Below are 22938 nucleotides of genomic sequence, written 5' to 3' on the forward strand. Positions count from 1 at the left end.
ACAGAGACACAGAGACAAGTTCTCACTCAGTGAGATCAGAAAGCATCCCTGCAGAGCCCGCCCTAGGAGAGGAGGAAATGAGGATTTGGCTGCTCTTCTTTGGGGTCAGTGATTTTCCTGTGGACTCATGGGAGAAATCAAGACTTTCACATTGTCTTCTTTTTAACTTAAACCTGGTGGAACCAACGTAACTACAATATATTTAATGATTTAATGGTGGAAATAAAGATCTTAGAAATAAAAATGTCCCTTGGGGCACCTGGTTGGCTCAGTCGGTAAAGCATCTGCCTTTGGCTCAGGTCAGGATCTGCTCCCTGCTCGGCTGACAGCCTGTTTTTCCCTCTCCCTCTGGCTCTCCCACTCATGCTCTCCCTCTCCAATAAATAAATAAATGAAATCTTTAAAGATTACCATAAAATGTCCTACGATTGTACACAGGAAAGACAAGTATTTTACATCAAAACATCAGATCTTAATGTTCCTCTTCGAAATATGCTTTTTGTGCCCAGGTGCAAACTACTGAGGACTCAGCTAAACATCAACAGGCGATATCAAGATGATAAAATATTTTGCGGTCAGAATATGGGGCAGATAAATGTCCAAGCAAAATGAAATGAAATAAAATAAAATAAAATAAAATAAAGCCGTATTTCTTACCATGTTCCCTTCATCTCTAACCTGTGTGGGTAAAAGTCTCTATGCTTATAAACCGACCTCACAGACCGACTGCAGGAGAGGAAGGCACGAGCAAACATTGCCCCCAAAATGGACTTATTCAGCTCCAGGGTGAGGAGCTTGGGTAAAGGAGATGGTGAATAAAAAGGGGAAAGGAAGATAAAATCTGTGTTCTACAGCCCTGTTGCTTGAAGTGTAACTAAAGAACAAAACGTGAGCAGCATTTAGAAATGTACTGCAATGTGATATAGGAGTTCTGTGTCTATTGATTCTCCTAATAAATCATTTGAGCTTCTGGTTTACAGGTTATCTTGCATTTTATTTCTAGGAAATCATTTTTGTTGTATGTTACACAGTATCATCCACAGCAGACTGGATGTTGAAACAAAAACTGAAAAGATGCTCACCACACCCTACTTGGGAAGCACTCCGCACATGCCAGCCCATGCAGAGAAAGAAGGCAGACAGGCTGCTGACTCGCTGCCTCAGGGCACCCAGGTCCCCAGGGCTCCAAGGTGGGGCCCCGCCTCTGGTTACAAAAGTTGCCTCAGGAGCCCAGGACGGAGGCTTCAGGCCCCTTAGGCAGGCCTGGTGCCATCTTCCTAAAGCCTGGGTTCACCCTTAGCTCAAAGGAAGGTCCTTGTCCTGGTTGTCACTTTAAACTTTCTTTGCATTTCTTACAAAATCTACCCAGAGGCTCTATCTTTTCTGCCAGGATTCTCTGCATGCCCAAGGACGTGGGGTCATTTGGCTAATTTCTCAATCTGATCGAGAATGAGTCACCCTCCCATCTCAAATCTTTTCATTGCCTTCCTTGATAGAAAGGACTTGCAGAGCCTAATAGTGTTATTATCACTTTAATATGGCCAAAAAGGCGATTCCTTACCTGGACAGTTCACTGTAAAAGATACTAGAAATGGTTCTTAAGCATATATAAAAATGATCCTTAATTTCAGCCCCCAAATAAGAGGAATACAATAACATAAATATACTGTAAGATCACATTTTTCACATAACAGATGAACCACAATGAAAAGGTCCCTGTGCTGGTGAGGATGTTGGGAAATGAGCATTTTCATATGCCACTGGAGAGCGTGAACACTGGAACTCTCTCTTTTGAAGAATGAACCCCTAAAACCTCAGGCCTCTGGGCTGATGAGGGGACATTGGGAGGGAAGGAGTCACATGCCTCGTTTAATTCTGGAGGCCTTCTTCTCCTTAGACAGTCTTATACAATGCTGGATGGAAGGATCTTGCCAGTAGCTGAGGTTTACTGCAGACCTAGAAGGGAAGAAACGAGGCAGGTGAGGGGAGGTCAATAGGTTCTGGCCCAGTTCTAAGGAAGCAGGTCAACGAGGACAATCAGCTACCTCCAAAGGTCATCAGAGGCACATTTCATGCATCATTACAAACCTCAGCAGACTCAGCCATCTGTCTTGGTGCTCACGTACACAGCCCCTCACCGTTCCACCCCTCGCAGGCGGCCGTTTCTTCTCTTTATTTGCTCAGGTGCCTAACTCCCTTCCCAGGACCCTACAGAGCACAGCACCTCAACTCATACCTCCCCTAGAAGACCTTCCACCATTTATTCCCTCATCAAACTCACTGGCAAGAGCCAGTTAGACAACTCTGCTCCACCACAAGTTCTATGTCTGTGGGAAAAGAGCTCCAATATTGTTTCCTAAAACTCACCTGAATGACTTCCTAAGCCTTTCCCCCAGCTCTGTAATAGGTACCAGTCCTTCCACATCCCTTAGGCAGGTCGCGGTGGGAAAACCAGGTACCAATAAACATAATAGCTACAACCTAGAAAATGGTACAGTAGCCTGAACTCTGATCTACACAACCTGGAAAATGCTATGGTAGCCTAAACTCTCCCTGGTGTACACTACAAGGAACCAAATTTTAGTGTTCTAAACCAGGAGCTGACGCCCAAATTACCAGTGAAGGTCTTCTGCCAACTGTGAGGAACCAGCCTTAGGGAACCAAGAAGTAGCAGAGGGAGCCTGGATCTCTAAGGTCATCTGAAGCCATTTTGAACTTTGCCCTTCAATGGGTATCTTGGGAATTAAAAAACATCTTTACCGGTGGGACGAGATGGCGGGGGAGTAGGAAGAGGCGCCTTTTCAGCCGGTACCCCAAAGTGAGCTGATTACCTACCAAAGAACTCCAATCACCCATGAAATCAGCCTGAGATCAGAATTACACACGTCTGGATCTCTACAGGGGCAGAAGACGCCAGTGGGCAGGTAAAGCGGAATGGGAACGGCACACTGATATCAGAAGATAAACAAAAGGGGAAGGGAGCCACCAGAGGCGACCGGTTGGAAAGTAATACCCCAATACGAGCGACAGTGCCCTGCGTCTGGGGACCAGCAGTAACTTGGAGACTGGTTGAAAGCACTCCAAAAGAACAAAGGATCGCGGGGGGAAATTGTGGGAATCCGGGCAGCTACGAACAGGGGCTTAAGTCCCCGGTCCCAGACGGCCTCCCCGGTGCGTAGGCAGAGAGAGTGCGGCGCAGAAACCAGCTCCTGGTCCCTAAGCCGCCAGCGCTCCCCAGAGCGCGTGGATTCCGGCTCCTGTGAGGGGATGGGAGCTGCGCCGGTCTGCCCCCTGGGTTAATGAGGCCCAGCGGGCGCTCCTTGACCCGCGCCATTCTTTCAAGCCTACGCCGCACGCGCGAAACTCTTCCCTGGACAAAGGTGCGCAAAAGCCCAGCCTAGGGCTTATGGACGAGCGCCCCGTTCCCAGTGCCCCAGATGCGCGCCCGACCCACAGCCGCCTCTGAAAAGAGGTGTGCGCAATCCGGGCACTCCCAGCCCGGGCCGGTGGCAAAATCTCAGTGCGCGATCGCTGCTTGGAACCTCTCTGGCGGTCGGGAGCTCCCAGACAGCCGCCACTGCCTTGGCTTAGGGGACGAGCAAAAGATCCTGCGCCCCCAGGGTCTGCAACTTGGAACCTGCGCTGCCAGCAGCCAAGGGGGAATTTATTCAGCTTCTGCACCCAGACTGAGGCTTCTCTCTGAGACGGAGATCAGGGTGCGGTTTGATTTCTTCTAATACTACAAAAACCATCAAAGGCTGTCAAGGTGAGAGGGAAAAAAGCGAACAAGCAAAAAATAAAAAAACAACCAGAGAACAAAAGCCTGAAAAAAAAACAGTTTCCCTAGAGCCCACACCGTTGAGGGGGGTGGGGGGACTCAACTCAGGAAACATCACTGACTGACAACCCACGTGGCAGGCCCCTCCCCCAGAAAACAAACCAAGAAAGAAAAAAAAAAGGACTACAAGAGAACAACCACTACTTCATAGGAAAACTTGTATTATACACTCGTTTCCACTATTCCGGTTCATGTTTTTTTTTATTTTACACATAGGTAATTTTTTTAACCTATTTACCATCACAGCGAGCTGTACAGTACATCAAATTCCATAATACCTTTCTAACCTGAACTTTTTGATACATACACCTATGTTATTCTTTTGCATTTTTATTTTTTGAATACCTTTTTTTAAAAATTTTAGTTTAGTTTAGTCTAGTATATTCCTTTGTATTTTAATCCTCTATTATTCATATAGAGTTAACTTCAAAGTAATCCCCTTTCCCCAATCAATACTACCCGTATAGGTAAACCCATTTTTAATCCCCTTTATCTTAGGAAAGTTGAGTCCTTTAACAAAGATATCAAGATACATCCAGGAAGAATCAAAACAACCTTCCTCGCACACACTGAGAATTTATAAGAACTCTCCCATCTTCTTCCACCAGTGTTTCTGTGTTTGTCCTGATAGCATATAAATTTTACACTTCTGGTTCTTTTTGATGAGGTTCTTTCTTTATTTGCATATATATATATATATATATATATATATATATATATATATATTCTTTCTCTTGCCATATAATTGTATCAGTCTTTTTATCTCTTTTAGTTTGTCTATTTCATAAATCTTACCTTGGGGACCATCTGGGCTGAACCTTCTCTTTAATCTTCCCTTTCTTTCCTGTCTCTCTCTCTCTCTCTTTTTTTTCTATTTTTTCTTTTTCTTTTTATTTTTCTTCTTTTCATTTTCTTTTCTTTTGTCTCTCGTTTGGGTGGGGAATCCTGATTGCTCAGAAGTGTTCCAGGGTGCACATTGACTGCACCAGAGTTGATATATCCAGCTACATCTGTTCAGTCTTCTCCCACCAAAATGACTAGGAGGAGGAATGCCAATCAGAAGAAAAATACAGAGGATGGACCTTCTGCAACAGAGCTAACGGCTATCAACATAGACAATATGTCGGAAAGAGAATTCAGGCTAACAATTATCCAGGCAATAGCTAAGTTGGAGAAAGCCATGGATGGCCGAACAGAATTGATTAGGGCCGAACTGAAAGCGACCAGACAGGACGTTCACAATGTTAGGGCGGAGCTTAAAACTACCAGGGAAGAGGTCCACAATACTCTCAATGAGTTCCAATCTAATCTAAACTCTCTCAAAGCTAGGGCAACTGAGACAGAAGATAGAATTAGTGATCTGGAAGACAAACAGATAGAGAGAAAGGATCAGGAGGAAGCCTGGAACAAACATCTTACATCCCACGAAAGCAGAATCAGGGAAATAAATGATGCCATGAAGCATTCCAACGTCAGAATGATTGGAATTCCTGAAGGGAAGGAGTAAGAAAGAAGTCTAGGAGATATCGTGGAACAAGTCCTTCATGAAAATTTTCCCAATCTCGCGAATGAAACCAGCGTTCATGTACTAGAGGCTGCATGGTCTCCACTCAAGATTATACACTCCAAAAAAACATCACGACACCTGATAGTCAAATTGAGGAATTATAATTGTAGGTATAATCTCTTGAAAGCCGCCAGGGCAAAGAGGCTCCTTACTTACAGAGGGAAGCCCATCAGAATAACGTCAGACCTGTCCACAGAGACCTGGCAAGCCAGAAGAGGCTGGCAAGATATATTCAGGGCATTAAATGAGAAGAACATGCAGCCAAGAATACTTTATCCAGAAAGACTGACATTCAAAATGGATGGAGAGATAAAGAATTTCCAAGACCGGCAAGGCTTAAAAGACTGTGCAACCACCAAGCCGACACTGCAGGAAATATTAAGGGGGGTACTCTAAAAGAGGAAAAATCCCAAGAATAGCATTGAACAGAAATATAGAGACAGTCTACAGAAAGAAAGACTTCAAAGGTAACTCGATGTCAATAAAAACGTATCTATCAATAATCACTCTCAATGTGAATGGCCTAAATGCACCCATAAAACGGCACAGGGTTGCAGATTGGATAAAACAACAGGACCCATCCATATGCTGTCTACAAGACACCCATTTTGAACCTAAAGATACACGCAGACTGAAAGTGAAGGGGTGGAGAAGCATCTTTCATGCCAATGGGCCTCAAAAGAAGGCTGGGGTTGCGATTCTCATATCAGATAAATTAGACTTCAAACTAAAGACTGTAGTCAGAGATACAGAAGGACACTACATCATCCTTAAAGGGACTATCCACCAAGATGATCCAACAATTGTAATTATCTATGCTCCCAATATTGGAGCAGCCAATTACTTAAGAAAGCTGTTAATCAAGATAAAGAGTCATATTGATATGAATACACTAATCGTAGGAGATCTTAACACGCCTCTTTCAGAATTAGACAGATCATCGAAGCAGAAAATCAATAAAGAAACAAGAGCATTGAATGACACATTGGACCAGATGGACCTCATAGATATATACAGAACATTCCACCCTATAACAATAGAATACTCATTCTTCTCAAGTGCACACGGAACCTTCTCCAGAATAGACCACATACTGTGTCACAAATCAGGACTCAGCCTATACCAAAAGACTGAGATGATTCCCTGCATATTCTCAGATCATAATGCTTTGAAACTGGAGCTCAATCACAAGGAAAAGTTCCGAAGGAACTCAAACACCTGGAAGCTAAAGACCACCTTGCTTAAGAATGCTTGGATCAACCAGGAGATCAAAGAAGAAGTGAAACAATTCATGGAAAACAATGAGAATGAAGACACTTCGGTCCAAAACCTATGGGATACAGCAAATGCGGTCCTAAGGGGAAAATATATATGCATCCAAGCCTCGCTCAAAAAAATTGAAAAAACCATAACACACCAGCTGTCTCTACACCTTAAAAACTGGAGGATCAACAACAAATCAAAACAACTCCACACATAAGAAGGGAAATCATCAAGATTAGAGCTGAGATCAATGAGGGAGAAACCAGAAATACAGTACAACGTATCAATGAAACTAGAAGCTGGTTTTTTGAAAGAATCAATAAGATTGATAAGCCACTGGCTACACTAATCCAAAAGAAAAGAGAGAAAGCCCAAATTCATAAAATTATGAATGAAAAGGGAGAGATCACAACGAACGCCAAGGAAGTAGAAACAATCATCAGAAGTTATTACGAACAGTTATATGCCAATAAGCTTAGCAACCTATATTAAATGGATGCATTCCTGGAAAAATATAAACTACCAACATTGAGCCAGGAAGAAATCCACAACCTGAATAGACCGATATCTAATAACAAGATTGAATCAGTGATCAAAAACCTCCCAAAAAACAAGAGCCCAGGACCTGACGGATTCCCTGGGGAATTCTACCAAACCTTCCAAGAAGAAATAACACCTATTCTCCTGAAGCTGTTTCAAAAAATTGAAGCAGAAGGAAAACTTACAGACTCTTTCTATGAAGCCAGCATTACCCTGATCCCCAAACCAGGCAAGGACCCTACCAAAAAGAATTTCAGACCAATATCACTGATGAATATGGATGCTAAGATTCTCAACAAGATCCTAGCAAACAGGATCCAACAGCACATGAAAAAGATTATCCACGATGATCAGGTGGGATTCATCCCTGGGCTACAAGGATGGTTCAACATTTGCAAATCAATCAATGTGATACAACAAATTAATATGAGAAGTGAGAAGAACCACATGGTCCTCTCAATTGATGCAGAAAAAGCATTTGACAAAATCCAGCATCCGTTCCTGATTAAAACACTTCAAAGTATAGGGATAGAGGGAACATTCCTGAACCTCATCAAATCTATCTATGAAAGACCCACAGCAAATATCATCCTCAATGGGAAAAAGCTTGCAGCCTTCCCATTGAGATCAGGAACTAGACAAGGATGCCCACTTTCACCACTCTTGTTCAACATAGTATTAGAAGTCCTAGCAACAGCAATCAGACAACAGACAGAAATAAAAGGTATCCAAATTGGTAATGAAGAAGTCAAACTCTCTCTCTTCGCAGATGACATGATTCTTTATATGGAAAACCCAATAGACTCCACCCCCAAACTACTAGAACTCATACAGCAATTCAGCAGCGTGGCAGGATACAAAGTCAACGTGCAGAAATCAGTGGCTTTCTTATACACTAACAATGAAAATACAGAAAGGGAAATTAGAGAATCGATTCCATTTACTATAGCACCAAGAACCATGAGATACCTGGGAATAAATCTAACCAAAGAGGTAAAGGATCTGTACTTGAGGAACTACGGAACACTCATGAAAGAAATTGAAGAAGACACAAATAGATGGAAGACCATTCCATGCTCTTGGATCGGAAGAATAAACATTGTTAAAATGTCTATACTGCCTAGAGCAATCTATACTTTTAATGCTATTCCGATCAAAATTCCACCAGCATCCTTCAAAGAGCTGGAACAAATAATCCTAAAATTTGTATGGAATCAGAAGAGACCACGAATCGCTAAGGAAATGTTGAAAAACAAAAATAAAGCTGGCGGCATCACGTTACCTGATTTCAAGCTTATTACAAAGCTGTTATCACCAAGACAGCATATACGGGCATAAAAACAGACACATAGACCAGTGGAACAGAATAGAGAGCCCAGATATGGACCCTCTACTCTATGGTCAATTAATTTTCGACAAAACCGGAAAAAATATACAGTGGAAAAAAGACAGTCTCTTCAATAAATGGTGCTGCGAAAACTGGACAGCTATATGTAGAAGAATTAAACTCGACCATTCTCTTACGCCGTACACACTGATAAGCTCAAAATGGATAAAAGACCTCAACGTGAGACAGGAATCCATCAGAATCCTAGAGGAGATCATAGGAAGTAATCTCTTCAAAACACCTGTTTTTTCCTGTGTTGTTGACTTCAGCCATTCTGACAGGTATGAAGTGATATCTCATTATGGTTTTGATTTGCATTTATCTAATGGTAAGTGATGATGAATACCTTTTCATGTATCTATTGGCCATCTGTGTATCTTCTTTGCAGAAATGTCTGTTTATGTCTTCTGCCCATTTTTTAATTTGAATTTTTGTTTCTTGGTGTCTAATTTTATATGTTCTTTGTGTATTTTATATACTACCACTTTTTAAAATACCAACCCTTTATTGATATATGTCATTTGCAAACATCTTCTCTTATTCTATAAACTGCCTTTTAGGCTCGTTGATTGTTTGCTTCACTGTGCAGAAGTTTTTTATTTTGATGCAGTCCCAATAGTTTATTTTTTGCTTTTAGTTCCCTTACCTCAGGAGACATATATAGGAAAAATTTTCTACATCCCATGTCAATTTATTTATTTTTGTGTGTGGTGTAAGAAATTGGTCCAGTTTCATTCTTTTTCAGGTTGCTGTCCAGTAGAGAAAACATTTTATAGCAGGTAAAGATGTATGTTTCTCTTCCTTTCCCTCAAAACTCATGCTGACGTGCAAGATGAAAGCATACCCAGTGCAATATTAATTCATAGATCATTTCTATATAGAATCAAGCTAAATATGCAGCATTTATTTAAAAGGAAAGCTTATTTTTATATTTTGTTAATGCTATATAGATACTGAAAGCTAACATTTCCTAGCTTTTTCCTGTTATGTCATAGTAGATCGCAATTTCCAAAAGGACAAGGACTTTGTCTTTTCACAAATTGCTTAGCACCTGATGCCCAGAGCAGTGATTCATAAATAATTATATGTTGTCGGGATTGAGAATGATAAGAAACACTGTCTTACTATTATTTTTCCTTAGTGAAGTGTCCGGAATGTAGTAAATAAATAGTATTATTTGGCTCTTATTATTCCTAGACATTTTCCATTTACCTCAGTTGTTTCATCTACAAAAAGAGTATAATAATATTTACCTCAGAGCAGGATTGTGAGAGATAAAATAGTCAATATAGGCAAAGTTTTCCAAACATTAAAACTATGACTAGCACAAAATATGCACATTATAATAGAATTATTTTATTATTGTATCATTTCTCTGTTATTATGATTAACAGTAATTTCTTTCTCAAAAAATTTCCTCAAAGATTTTTCTTCTCAAATTTTATTTTATTTATTTTATTTCATTTTATTTTTTTTAAATCTGCTGCTTCTTGGTTCAAAATATACTAGCCCTCCCTTAACTTTATGTACTGGTATGGGTGTTAACAGCACCATTATTCTCCTTTGGAGACTCCAAATCTTGCTTTATACTCCAAGTGAGTTTGAAGTCTTACTCCATCCATGATTGTAAAGATACACGATCCAGGTCTGGATGGAGCAAATGAGTTTTTGCCAGTTTGGGGGGAATGATTTGTTCTATTTAAAATCCGCTTTTAAATTGGTGAGGCAATCTTTCTGTCTCTTAGTGTAGTAAGCTTCTGAGCCTGATAAAGAAGGAGGCAACATAAATGCAAGGCTGAGAGATAGAGGTAGGGATCTGGTAATTCCATCTGATTATCTAAAGCCATGTGAACTCCAATGAATATCGGTGTTTGATTTTACCTTGGCATCAGCAAACTTTTTCTATAAAAGGCTAGAGGGTAACATTTTACACTTTATGCACTATATGGCTTCAGGTGCCAATATTCAACTCTGATGATGGGCATAGCTGTTTTTCAATTAAACCTGATGTACAGAAACAGGTGTGGGGTAAATTTGGCCCACAGACCATAGTTTATCTATTCCTGCCTCTTCCTGACCAAGTCAAGAGTTTTAGCTGGCCACCTAAGTGGTTTTAACCAATACTCCTTATGCCAGACAATGGATTAGCAGAGTTTGAGGCCAGAAAACTGAAAATTACTACTTACACCTTTTCCTTCATTTCTCTCAATAATAAATCAATAAGGGCCAGAGAATGTGTGACTCTCAAATGTTTTCCGAATCTATTCATTTTCCAAACTCACTCCTCACTTGTATTTTTAAATCATCATTATCTCCTGCTTATAGTTATACAAAAACCTTTTGCATATTTTTCTGTGTCCAAGATTGACTCTTCCAAGTATTGTTCACACTAAACACCCTGTGATATTTCTATAATGCACATGTTGGCATATCACGTTCATATCCAAGTGACCTTCTATGAACCTTTGACTTGGTTTGTATCTCCTGTCATAAAACACCCATTATTTGATTTATATACTAAATCTTCTAAATCTTTTTTTGTTGTTTTTGCTAGAATGTAAATTTCATGAGAGCTAAAGTAATTTTCATTCATGGCTTTGCTCAGTTATCTACATATTCATATTCATTTATCTACATATTCACATCAGTTATCATACATATTCACCTGTTATAAAATGGATATTCAATATATATATCTGAAAAGAAAAATAAATTCATCAGAGAGACTAAAGACTAAAATAATGCATGTTTTTCTTAAACAAAGACCAACTTCAACAATATATAGCTTCTGGTTTATAAAAGAGTTAAGGCCTATGAATACATATATACTATTGCATGGTAAACTCTTAGTTTTCCATCGGGCAAATATTACCAAAATTTCATTGGAATGAAAACAAGAAGAGTAATTTTCTTAAAAAATATTTGTTTCAAGTACCTAATTTTCCAATTGTCTCTCTATTCCCCTAGACTTTCAAAACTGACTTATTCAATGTCCAGTTTGAGTCTAGATTCTTATTATCTTTCTATTAAGTCTTTAGAAGTATATTCTGTTACTTAAAATATTTATTTTCTGTATCATACATTTGTATACTTTGTATTATACATAAATTTATATTGTTACAATCTCTTCTTGCATTCATCTATTTCTTTGATGTCCATGAACAATGAATATTGCCAGAAACTAAAGAACATATTTTACACTTTTTTTGAAACTATTAATTTCGGTACAGAGCAATGTACATAGATGACATTCAGCAAATTCCTACTAAATGAGTATATTGCAAGGGAAGCAAAAAATGGATTATCATAAAATTACATCTAGAAGGAGAACCACGCCCAGAAAATCATCTAATGACTGCACACAGAATTTTTTCTAGCATCATGAAGAAGGAAACAAGTGTATTACAAAAACATAAAATATAGAGATGGTTGGTTTATACTTCACATAACTCACTTGGTATCTCGGTGTGGAGAAATTATTTTATATTAAACTAATAGGACTTTTCACTTTTTTGATCTTTAAACTGGTTTAATGATATGAATTATAGGCAGAGTATTGAGGTTCTTCTACATCATAAAAATATTTTGTTAAAAATATTTAGCTACATTAAAAGCTCAAGATATAAATAGAATATGGAAGGCTCATTCGGGGGAAAAAAGTATAGAAATATAATTGACCAAATGTTCAAAGTCTATAATAAAATAACATTTTCAAAGCCTTTTTAAAATCATATAGTCTAAAAACATCAAAACTGACTCCAGCAAAAAAACCAATCCTAAAACACTAAGACAAATGAATGAATTCAATGAGAAGTTTAACAAAGAATTACCCCTAATGAAGTCTCTGTGCATTTAGAGTTAATATTTTATTATTTTAGAAAGTAAGAGAAAAAACACACAATTGCCTTAATATAGAAATTGATCCAAAACAAAAAGAAACACAGGAAAAATAACTAGAAATTAGTTTTTATAAAGCTAATATTAACTTCAAAAAATGCATGAGTCTGGAGCACCTGGGTGGCTCAGTTGGTTAAGTGGCTGACTCTTAAAAAAATAATTAATTAATTAATTTTATTAACATATCATGTATTCTTTGCCCCAGGGGTACAGGTCTGTGAATCATCAGGTTTACACATTTCACAGCACTCACCGTATCACATAAGCTCCTCAATGTCCCTTACCCAGCCACCCCATCCCCCAGCCACCCTATCCCTCCCCCAACCCCTCCAGCAACCCTTAGTTTGTTCTCTGAGATTGAGAGTCTTTTATGGTTTGTCTCCCTCCCGATCCCATCCTGCTTCATTTTTTTCCTCCCTGCTCCCCAGGAACCCCTGCCCTGCCTCTCAAATTCCTCATATCAGAGAGATCATGTGATAAGTGTCTTTCTCTGAGTGACTTATTTAATTGGCTGGTTCTTGATTCCCATTCAGGTGATAATCTCAGGGTGGTGAGACTGAGCTGCATGTTGGACTGTGTGCTAGGTGTGGAGTCTGCTTAAGATTCTCCCTCTGTCCCTCCCCCATCAAATAAATGCATGTGCCTGAGCTTGTTCATGCACACATACACCAAATTAATATCATTTAGAAGTATGAATGCAGAAAATCTAATAACAAAAACCCAACAGAAATTAAAATTGACAAGAGATCTCAGGAAAGTAAGATTGTTCTATCATGTCATATGGTCCAATAATGAAAAAAAAATAATGATAATGATAAAAAATATATAATCGCATTGCTGAGGGAAATTGTTAAATATCTGGACATATGCATTCACAAGTAACTGGTGTGAATATAATCAAATAACGTGAATGTACTGATTTGAAAGACCAAATTTCACAAAATCTAAACTACAATACTTAGTCTCATGCTTCTCCTCCATTACTTAACTTTCCTGTTCCAGAATTAATATTTTGGTTTGAATTAACATTGTTATCTTATATTTAGGTAAATATCATATGCTTAGTAAACATAAAGAAGGATCATGAGCTTGGTAAAATATTATTCTCTTTTCATAAGTTTCTTTGCAGTTGCCACTCCCATTCCATCTAGTCTTATGGATAAACTTTAGAAACAGGTTATCTGGTTCCAAAAAATACCTTAGACGAATCTGACTGATATTGCTTTGAATTAATAGTATAGTCTGGGAACAATTGAATTATTTAAATATTGAATTTGCCATGCATTAAAAGTAATTATTTTAATTTTTGCTTCTCTTATGTAGTCTAGTAATCATTAACAGATTATTTCTATATATTTCTTGTTAAATTTATTCTCAGTTAATATGTATGTAGACACATATTTCCTACTATAAAATAATTTCTTATATACCTTTACTATCACTATGATAATGTATAAGAAAAACATTTTATCATTGCTGATCTTATAATTTTCCATCTTTTATACCTTATTTGTTCTTTTATTTTTAAAGATTTTATTTCTTTATTTGACAGACAGAAAGACAGTGAGAGCAGGAACACAAGCAGGGGGAGTGGGAGAGGGAGAAGCAGGCTTCTCCCTGAGCAGGGAGTCCAAAGCGAGGCTGCATCCCAGGACTTTGGGATCATGACTTGAGCCAAAGGCAGAAGCTTAATGACTAAGCCACCCAGGCACCCCATACCTAATTTATTCTTAACAGTTTAAATAATTACTCTGCCTAAGTGAGAACCTTAATCTTCTCTAATATCTGTCCTTTGGTGTACGTTTTAGTTTTATTTCCCTTATTTAATTGGCAATTATATTAAATTTAACATTCAATAATAGTTATGGTAACTGGCATCTTAATCTCTCTCTATATATATATATTTAATTTAAAGGTACCCTTTTAATATTTTGCTATAAGCATGACTACAGTATGTTTCTCATAGATGTCTATGAGACATTTTGTTTTGTCTAGCAAAACAAAGACTTTATTTCTATTTATTAGTTTTCAAAAATTATTATTAACTTTTATTTGGAATAAATATTTAATTTTAACATTGCTTTATACAATGAAGGTAACCAAACATTTCTTCTATTTTAATAATTTAATAAATTGAAATGCACTTATTGGTTTTAACAACCAAATTGTTATTGGTTATTGAAAAAGTTATTTTGTTTCTAAAATTAAATTCTTTTATTCTTTTGTTTCTAAAATAATTTTTTTTGTCTAAAAAGATTTTTAGACAAAAATTTTTGTCTTTTGTTTCTAAAATAAATATTTTTGTCTAACTAACAGCTTTTTTTTCTTTAAAATTTTCATCTTGATATAATTTCAGCCTTCCAGAAAAGTTATCATAATAGTATTAATAAATACTGTAAATTGAATCTTCCCTATAATTGCCTTATTGGTGCCTCCTTATAATAGGATGCAAAGTATCCCTTTATCCCCAGGTATATTTCAGTGTGTGTCTCTCAAAAGTGTGTTTTCAGCCTCTCACACTTCTGCAAAACCCATCAGTTGAAGGAAAACACACACACACATATACAAACATTTAAAAATACACTTAAAAAATACTTTGAACTGAATCATAGTTATACTACACTATATCAAAACTTGTGGGAAATGTATAGCTTTTTAAAGATTTATAAAACAAAAAAATTATAATTTCGCATACTTATATTACAGAAAAGAGGTACAAAATCAATGATTTAGGCATCCACAAGAGGCTACACAGACAGGAATATATTATAGTTGAAGTAAAAGGAAGAATGTCAACAATAAAAATAAAAGTAGAAAATAAAGACAGAAAGAATACAAAAATTTTAAATTTAAGTTTTGAAAAGATGAATATATGTGTTTAACACATAGTAAAGCTGGAAATAAAGAAAAACACAAAATACCAATATCAGAATTTGAAGTGACATTTGTACTATCTGTGCAGAGTGTGTTGTTTATTTTCCAGACAGCAGTTCTTCTAGATACCTTGCTTTTATTGATTTCTAACTTAACATGCTTTTGATCGGAGAATCTACTATAATTTCAAATCTTGCAAATTTATTGAGACGTGATTTATGGCTCATTGTATGTATATTCAATGTTGGTGAATGCTTCATAAGTATTTTAAAAATGTGTATTTTGGAACTATTTGATTATAAACATCACACACTTATTTTTGTTTTGTTTTGTTTTCAATTAGTATATATACTTGCTGGTATCTTGGGGTATTCATTGTATCAAATAATATTAGAAAGGTGTTAAATTATCTTTCAATTATAGATTTGTCTGTTCTCTCTCTAGTTGTATCAAATTTTATTGAATGTATTTTTAAGTTATTTTTTTATTTTTTTAAAGATTTTATTTATTTATTTGACAGAGAGAGATCACAAGTAGGCAGTAGGCAGAGAGGCAGGCAGAGAGAGAGAGGAGGAAGCAGGCTTCCTGCTGAGCAGAAAGCCCGATGCGAGGCTCGATCCCAGGACCCTGGGATCATGACCTGAGCTGAAGGCAGAGGATTAACCCACTGAGCCACCCAGGCACCCCTGAAGTTATATTTTTAGAAGCACACACAATGAAGATTGCTTTGTCTTCTGGATGAATTGTTTCTTTATCATTATGGAATGTTCTTTTTTTATCCCTGGTAGTGTTTTTTCCTCTGAAGTCTACTTTGGCTGATGTTCACAACAGATTTCTTATGCTTTTTTTTTTTTTCTTCAGGTCTTCTCCTTCTGATCAAATGAAGTAATAAGGGCTAGATTTATACTTTTGTCTTCAACAACTAAAAATAAATTAGATAAGATATACCTATAATGGTTTTCAAACACTAAACATTGATAATGACAGGACAGTGACCCCTGAAAGAGGGGAAACAGAAGATATGAACCCCATGGTTAATCTGTCTTTCTGGTTTTTCTGGCACCAGGATAATTTTCCTAAGGCTGTATTAATGGAAGCACATTCACAAAGGCAAACTAATAGAACCCATTGCAGAGAGATTCAATTTTTCCATATAAGAAACATTTCAAAATGAATTAAGTTATTGAAAAATTATTAGAAATCAAATTATGCATAGCAAAGGGTAAATATGTATGGATTATAAATAGCTCTTTAATTCATTCAACATACAGTTAATTAGTGTGTTCTATTTTCACTAAAGGCAGAGGCAGAATACTGAAGAAAATGACCTTTATCATCTAGGAAAGTGTACGTACAAATCTATTGATCAGAATACACTGATACAGCAATATAGAAAAGGACAAAGGAAAATTAACTCACAAAAGAAATATAATTATGTGAAATATTTTCAAAGTAGCCTTTAAAATGCTGCCTAACTTTCTATCAACTAAAAATAACAACCATGTTCTTTAGCTCCTGTTTCTGAAGGTCAGCTGAACAATTCTTCTGATCTGGCTTGGTCTGAGCAATCTCTAGGGCTCTTTCATGCTTCTTGGGTAATCAGATAGCAGACTGGTTGGTGGCTGGATAATTCTCAACAGCCTCACATACGTGTCTGGCAGTTGGCCAGGTATCCACTGGGCTGCCTTAGTTTTCTATACGGTCTTTCATCTTCCAGAAGGTTAAATTAAGTTTTCTGTTCAAGGACCCCAACAGAAATAGTCGCAGTCTTGTCAAGAATGCTTGGATCATTTTGCCTAAAGCATTGGCCAAAGCGAATCATGTGACCACAACAGATTCAGGAGGTAGAGAAGTAGATTCTGTTTCTTGATGGGAGTACATACACCTTCATATTACAGGAGGATGGCTAAAAAAGGGAGTTTTTGACTTCTTCTACAACATACTGTACAAAGATACTACTATAGGGCATGTTGCCATTTTGTCTATTAAATTTGAGAGAGAAAATCATTCAGTGTTGTTAAGTGCATGGTGAATTAAACCTTAATATCTTTCAAACATTTCTGTCATTGCATTTAGCTTCATGGTGCAAAGCAGACACATCTCCAATGGAGACATATAAATTGCCATCAGACACATGAAAAAATGTTCATCATCACTGGCCTTCAGGGAGATTCAAATTAAAACCACATTGAGATATCACCATACACCAGTTAGAATGGCCAGAATTAGCAAGACAGGAAACAACATGTGTTGGAGGGGATGTGGAGAAAGGGGAACCCTCTTCCACTGTTGGTGGGAATGCAAGTTGGTGCAACCTCTTTGGAGAACAGTGTGGAGATTCTTCAAGAAATTAAAAATAAAACTTCCCTATGACCCAGCCATTGGGCTCCTGGGTATTTACCCCAAAGGTACAGATGTAGTGAAAAGAAGGGCCATCTGTACCCCAATGCTCATAGCAGCAATGGCCACAGGCGCCAAACTATGGAAAGAACCAAGATGCCCTTCAATGGACGAATGGATAAAGAAGATGTGGTTCATATACACTATGGAGTATTATGCCTCCATCAGAAAGGACAAATACCCAACTTTTGTAGCAACATGGAAGGGACTGGAAGAGATTATGCTGAGTGAAATAAGTCAAGCAGAGAGAGTCAATTATCATATGGTTTCAATTATTTGAGGAGCATAACAAATAGCATGCAGGACATGGGAAGATAGAGAGGAGAAGGGAGTTGGGGGAAATTGGAAGGGGAGGTAAACTATGAGAGCCTAGGGACTTGGAAAAACTATCTAAGGGGTTTGAAGGGGCGGGGACGTGGTAGGTAGGGGGAACCAGGTGGTGGGTTTTAGAGAGGGCAGGGATTGCATGGAGTACTGGTTGTGGTGCAAAAATAACGAATATTGTTATGCTGAAAATAAATAAGAAATAAATTAAAAAAAACAAAAAAACAGTATTCCATTGTGTATACATGTATATATATATACATATGTGTTTATGTATGCATATACTTGTGTATACATGTAGTTGTCCAGTTTGGAGCATTGTGAATAGAGCTAAGAACATCTGTGTAATAAGTTTGCATAGTTTCATATGGAAAAAAACAAAAAAAAAGAAAAGGTTGAGTTTAAATATGCAATTTAAGAGTGTGTAACCTTGGGAAAGTAATTTATAACCCTATATATTATACAGTAACTAGGTGGTACAGGAGAAAATATACACATTTTATCTCAATAAAATGCATTTTATAACTTTTATGTAGAAATATGTAACATTTGACGTAAAAATGCATAAATATTAAAGTATTAAGTAGAGCTGGTGTTATTCCCAGTTTACAAATAAGAGCATAATGATTGATTTGTCTACAGTCTGACAGTGTTTAGGTGCAACAATTAAAGACCAAGCTAAATCTTTTGTCTCAATATCCGTTTTACATCACATGTCTATTATGCGTAGGCAGAAAGCATGACACAATTTGAATCCACATTTTTCTTTGTATTTAATACTCTTTCTTGATTTGAGTGTATTGGGGAACTCAAGTCAAATGAAAGCCTACATTTGTGAAAATTTCACATTTCATTTGTGAAATGAAAAACAACATTTGTGGTAAGAAAGCCAATAGAATTTTGTTGCATTCTTGATGCACACTCCGTGGAGTAGCAGCTAAAAGAGAATCATTGTATAATTAGAAAATAACATCAAAATTAAACAGAAGTAAATAAGTAAATAGATATATGCTTTCCACTACCCAGGTTAATAATTAAAATACAGTCATATGAAGTGTTCAAATATGTGTATGTAGGGGGGGAAACAGAGTGAAATGTAGTCTCAAGAGATCTGACCTTGATGTTTAGGCTACCTTTCAAAACCCAGGGGAAGGATCTACTTTCTATAGTTTCCACATTATATAGTTTAAACCTTAATTTTCTCAAGAAATTACACAATACTCCAGCAAAAAGGAAGTATAGCTATCTATACACTAGGGAAAAAAAAAACAAAATACAATGAATTAAAGCCATTTCAAAGAACTCCGGATATAGGTTGAATGGATAAAGACGTGGACAAAAATGGTCATTCTTATGTTTCCATATGTTAAAGAACTGAAGAAAAACCATATTTAAAGAATACACCGGGGTGCCAGAGTGGTTTAGTGGGTTAAAGCCTCTGCCTTTGGCTCAGGTCATGATCCCAGGGTCCTGGGATCTAGCCCAGCACTGGGCTCTCTGCTCAGCAGGGAACCTGCTTCCTCTTCTCTCTTTCTGCCTGCCTCTCTGCCTAGTTGTAATCTCTGTCTGTCAAATAAATCAATAAAATCTTACAAAAAAGAATACACAGGAAGTACAAGAATGGTGCCCCACCAAATCAAGAATATACTAAAAATAAAATTAGACCAGAATGAAATGAAAGTTGCATTATAACTGAAATAAATTATTCTCCAGATGAGCTCAATGGTAGTAAAAGATGAAATAATCAGAGAATATAAATAGAGATCAATTGAGATTTTCCAGTCTGAAAAACCAAAAGACCTATAAATGTAGTATTCATGTTGAAGAACTAAAGTCACTCAATGTATGGTCTCTAACTCCATGCAATAAAATAAAGTCATTCACAAAAGGAAACAGAAAATTCACAAATATGTGGAAAATAAATAACACACTCCTAAATGAGACAGGAGTCAAAAAAGAAATCACAGTAGAAGTTAGAAAATACCTTGAGATGATTGAAAATCAAAAATCTGTCAATTACTCATCTCTTGAAAGTGAAAGTATAAAATACAAAGTCTTATGGGATACAGTTAAGTTGTTTTTTTTTGAAGAAATTTAGAATGATAAACATATATTTAAAAAGGAAGAAAGTGTTACTTTAATAACCTATCATCGTAAGAAATGACAAAATGAAAAACAAATTAGGGGCTTATAGGTGGCTCAGTTGATTAGGTGACCAATTCTTGGTTTTGACTCAGGTCATGATCTCGGGGTTGTGGGCTCGAGCCACGTGTTGGGCTCTGTGCTCAGCGAGGACTGCTTTTGTCTCTCTGCTCTTCCCTTCTCACTCACTCTTTCAGTCTCTCAAATAAAGAAATAAAAATAAAAACTTGATAAAGGAAGAATGAGTTAAAAGGCAAGCAAAAGGAAAGAAATTTTGAAAGATGAGATCAGATATAAATGAAATAAGACACAATGGAGAAAATCAATATATACAAAAGCTAATTCTTTTTTTAAAAAAAAAGATTTTATATTATTATTTGTTTGACAGAGACAGATCAAAAGTAGGCAGGAGGCAGGCAGAGAGAGAGGAAGGTAAGCAGGCTCCCTGCTGAGCAGAGAGCCTGATGAGGGGCTTGATCCCAGGACCCTGAGATCATGACCTGAGCCAACAAAGGCAGAGGCTTTAACCCTCTGACCCACCCAGGTGCCCCAAAACTAATTCTTTAAAGAGATGAGCAATTGACAAATTTTTGGCTATTCTTACCAAAAGTAAGATAAAAATACCAAATTATGACAAAATCTGGAATGAAAGAGAGGCATTCCTATTAGCCTTAGAGAAATAAAAAGAATTAAATTGCAATACGAGGAACAATTGCATGCTAATAAATTAGAAAACTAAAGGAACTTGGCAGGTTGCTAGAAAGACTCAAATTCCTCAATCTTAACTCCAAAGTAGACAATCTGAATAGAACTTAAACAAGTAAAATAATCAAACAGTTAATCCAAAAACTTTCCATAAAGAAAAATCTGGGACCATATGGCACACTGGTGAATTCTGTGAAAACATTTAAGGAAGATTCAAAAATCATTCAAAAAGTAGAAGTGTGGAGATTCCTCAAGAAATTAAAAATCCAACTTCCCTATGACCCTGCCATTGCAATACTGGGTATTTACCCCAAAGATACAGATGTCATGAAAAGAAGGGCCATCTGTACCCCAATGTTTATAGCAGCAATGGCCACGGTTGCCAAACTGTGGAAAGAACCAAGATGCCCTTCAATGGACGAATGGATAAGGAAGATGCGGTCCATATACACTATGGAGTATTATGGAGTATTATGCCTCCATCAGAATGGATGAATACCCAACTTCTGTAGCAACATGGACAGGACTGGAAGAGATTATGCTGAGTGAAATAAGTCAAGCAGAGAGAGTCAATTATCATATGGTTTCACTTATTTGTGGAGCATAACAAATATCATGGAGGACAAAGGGTGTTAGAGAGGAGAAGGGAGTTGGGGTAAATTGGAAGGGGAGGTGAATCATGAGAGACTACGGACTCTGAAATACAATCTGAGGGGTTTGAAGTGGCAGGGGGTGTGGGAGGTTGGGGTACCAGGTGGTGTGTATTATAGAGGGCACGGATTGCATGGAGCACTGGGTGTGGTAAAAAAATAATGAATACTGTTTTTCTGAAAATAAATAAATTGAAAATATTAAAAAAAATTAGAAGTGGGGAGAACAGTTCGCATTCATTCTGTGAGAGTCAGCATTAGCGAGATTCCCAAAACCAGGTAAAGATGACACAAGAAAATGAAATTATAGACCAATATCTCTTAGAACTGTAGACACAAAAATCTTCAATACTAATGCTAGTAAACTGAATTCAGCAACACATAAAATACTATGGCCATAGAGGATTTATCTCAGGTATGCAAAATTTGCTCAAAATGTGATATTTAGGGGCACCTGGGTGGCTCAGTCATTGGGCATCTGCCTTCAGCTCAGGTCATGATCCCAGGGTCTTGGCTTCAAGCCCTGAATAACGCTCCAAGCCTGGTTGAGGGCCTGTTTCTCTCTCTCCAACTTCCCCTGCTTCGCTCATTATCTCTCTCTCTCTCTGTTAAATAAATAAATAAATAAAATGATATTTAATCAATAGAATTAATATACCATATTAATATAATAAAGGGTAAACCACATGATTACCTCCATAGATATTGAAGAAAAAAAGTGGTTAAATGTCAACACCATTTGGTGATAATCTGTCAACTGAATAAAAGAATTTTCTTAACGTAATAAAAAGCTGTAAATGAGAACCCAGACTTACATATTTAATGGTAAAAGGCTAGATGGTTCCTCCCTAAGGTCAGGAACAAGAAAAAAAGCCTGCAATTGTCACTTTTATTCAACATTTTATTGGAAATTCTATCTTGGGTATTTAGCAAGAAAACGAAATAACAGGAGTATGAATAAGAGTGGAAGAAGTAAAAATGTCTCTATTTTCATAAGATACTATAGAAAAAAAATCTTCTATAGAATTCTTCTATAGAAAAAGATTAATCCAAAAAAATGCCATTAGGCCTCAGTATGTCCAGCATAGTTCCACGATGCAGGATCAGTACTCAGGACAAGTTGTAGTCTTATTCACCAAAATTGAGCAGCGCAAAAATGAGATTAAGAGATTAAGAACAATCCCAGTTACAAAAAACATCAAACCTTAAATGATTTAGGAATAAATTTGACATAATCGCAAAACTCATACATACTCAGGCAAACTCATACTAAAAGACCCATGATCACAAAACTCAGGCACTGAAAATGCATCCCCCTAAGGGGGACACGAGGTTTCCAGAGCCCATCACT

This window comes from Neovison vison, chromosome 11, assembly GCF_020171115.1.
Source record: "Neovison vison isolate M4711 chromosome 11, ASM_NN_V1, whole genome shotgun sequence".
Classification (NCBI taxonomy): domain Eukaryota; kingdom Metazoa; phylum Chordata; class Mammalia; order Carnivora; family Mustelidae; genus Neogale; species Neogale vison.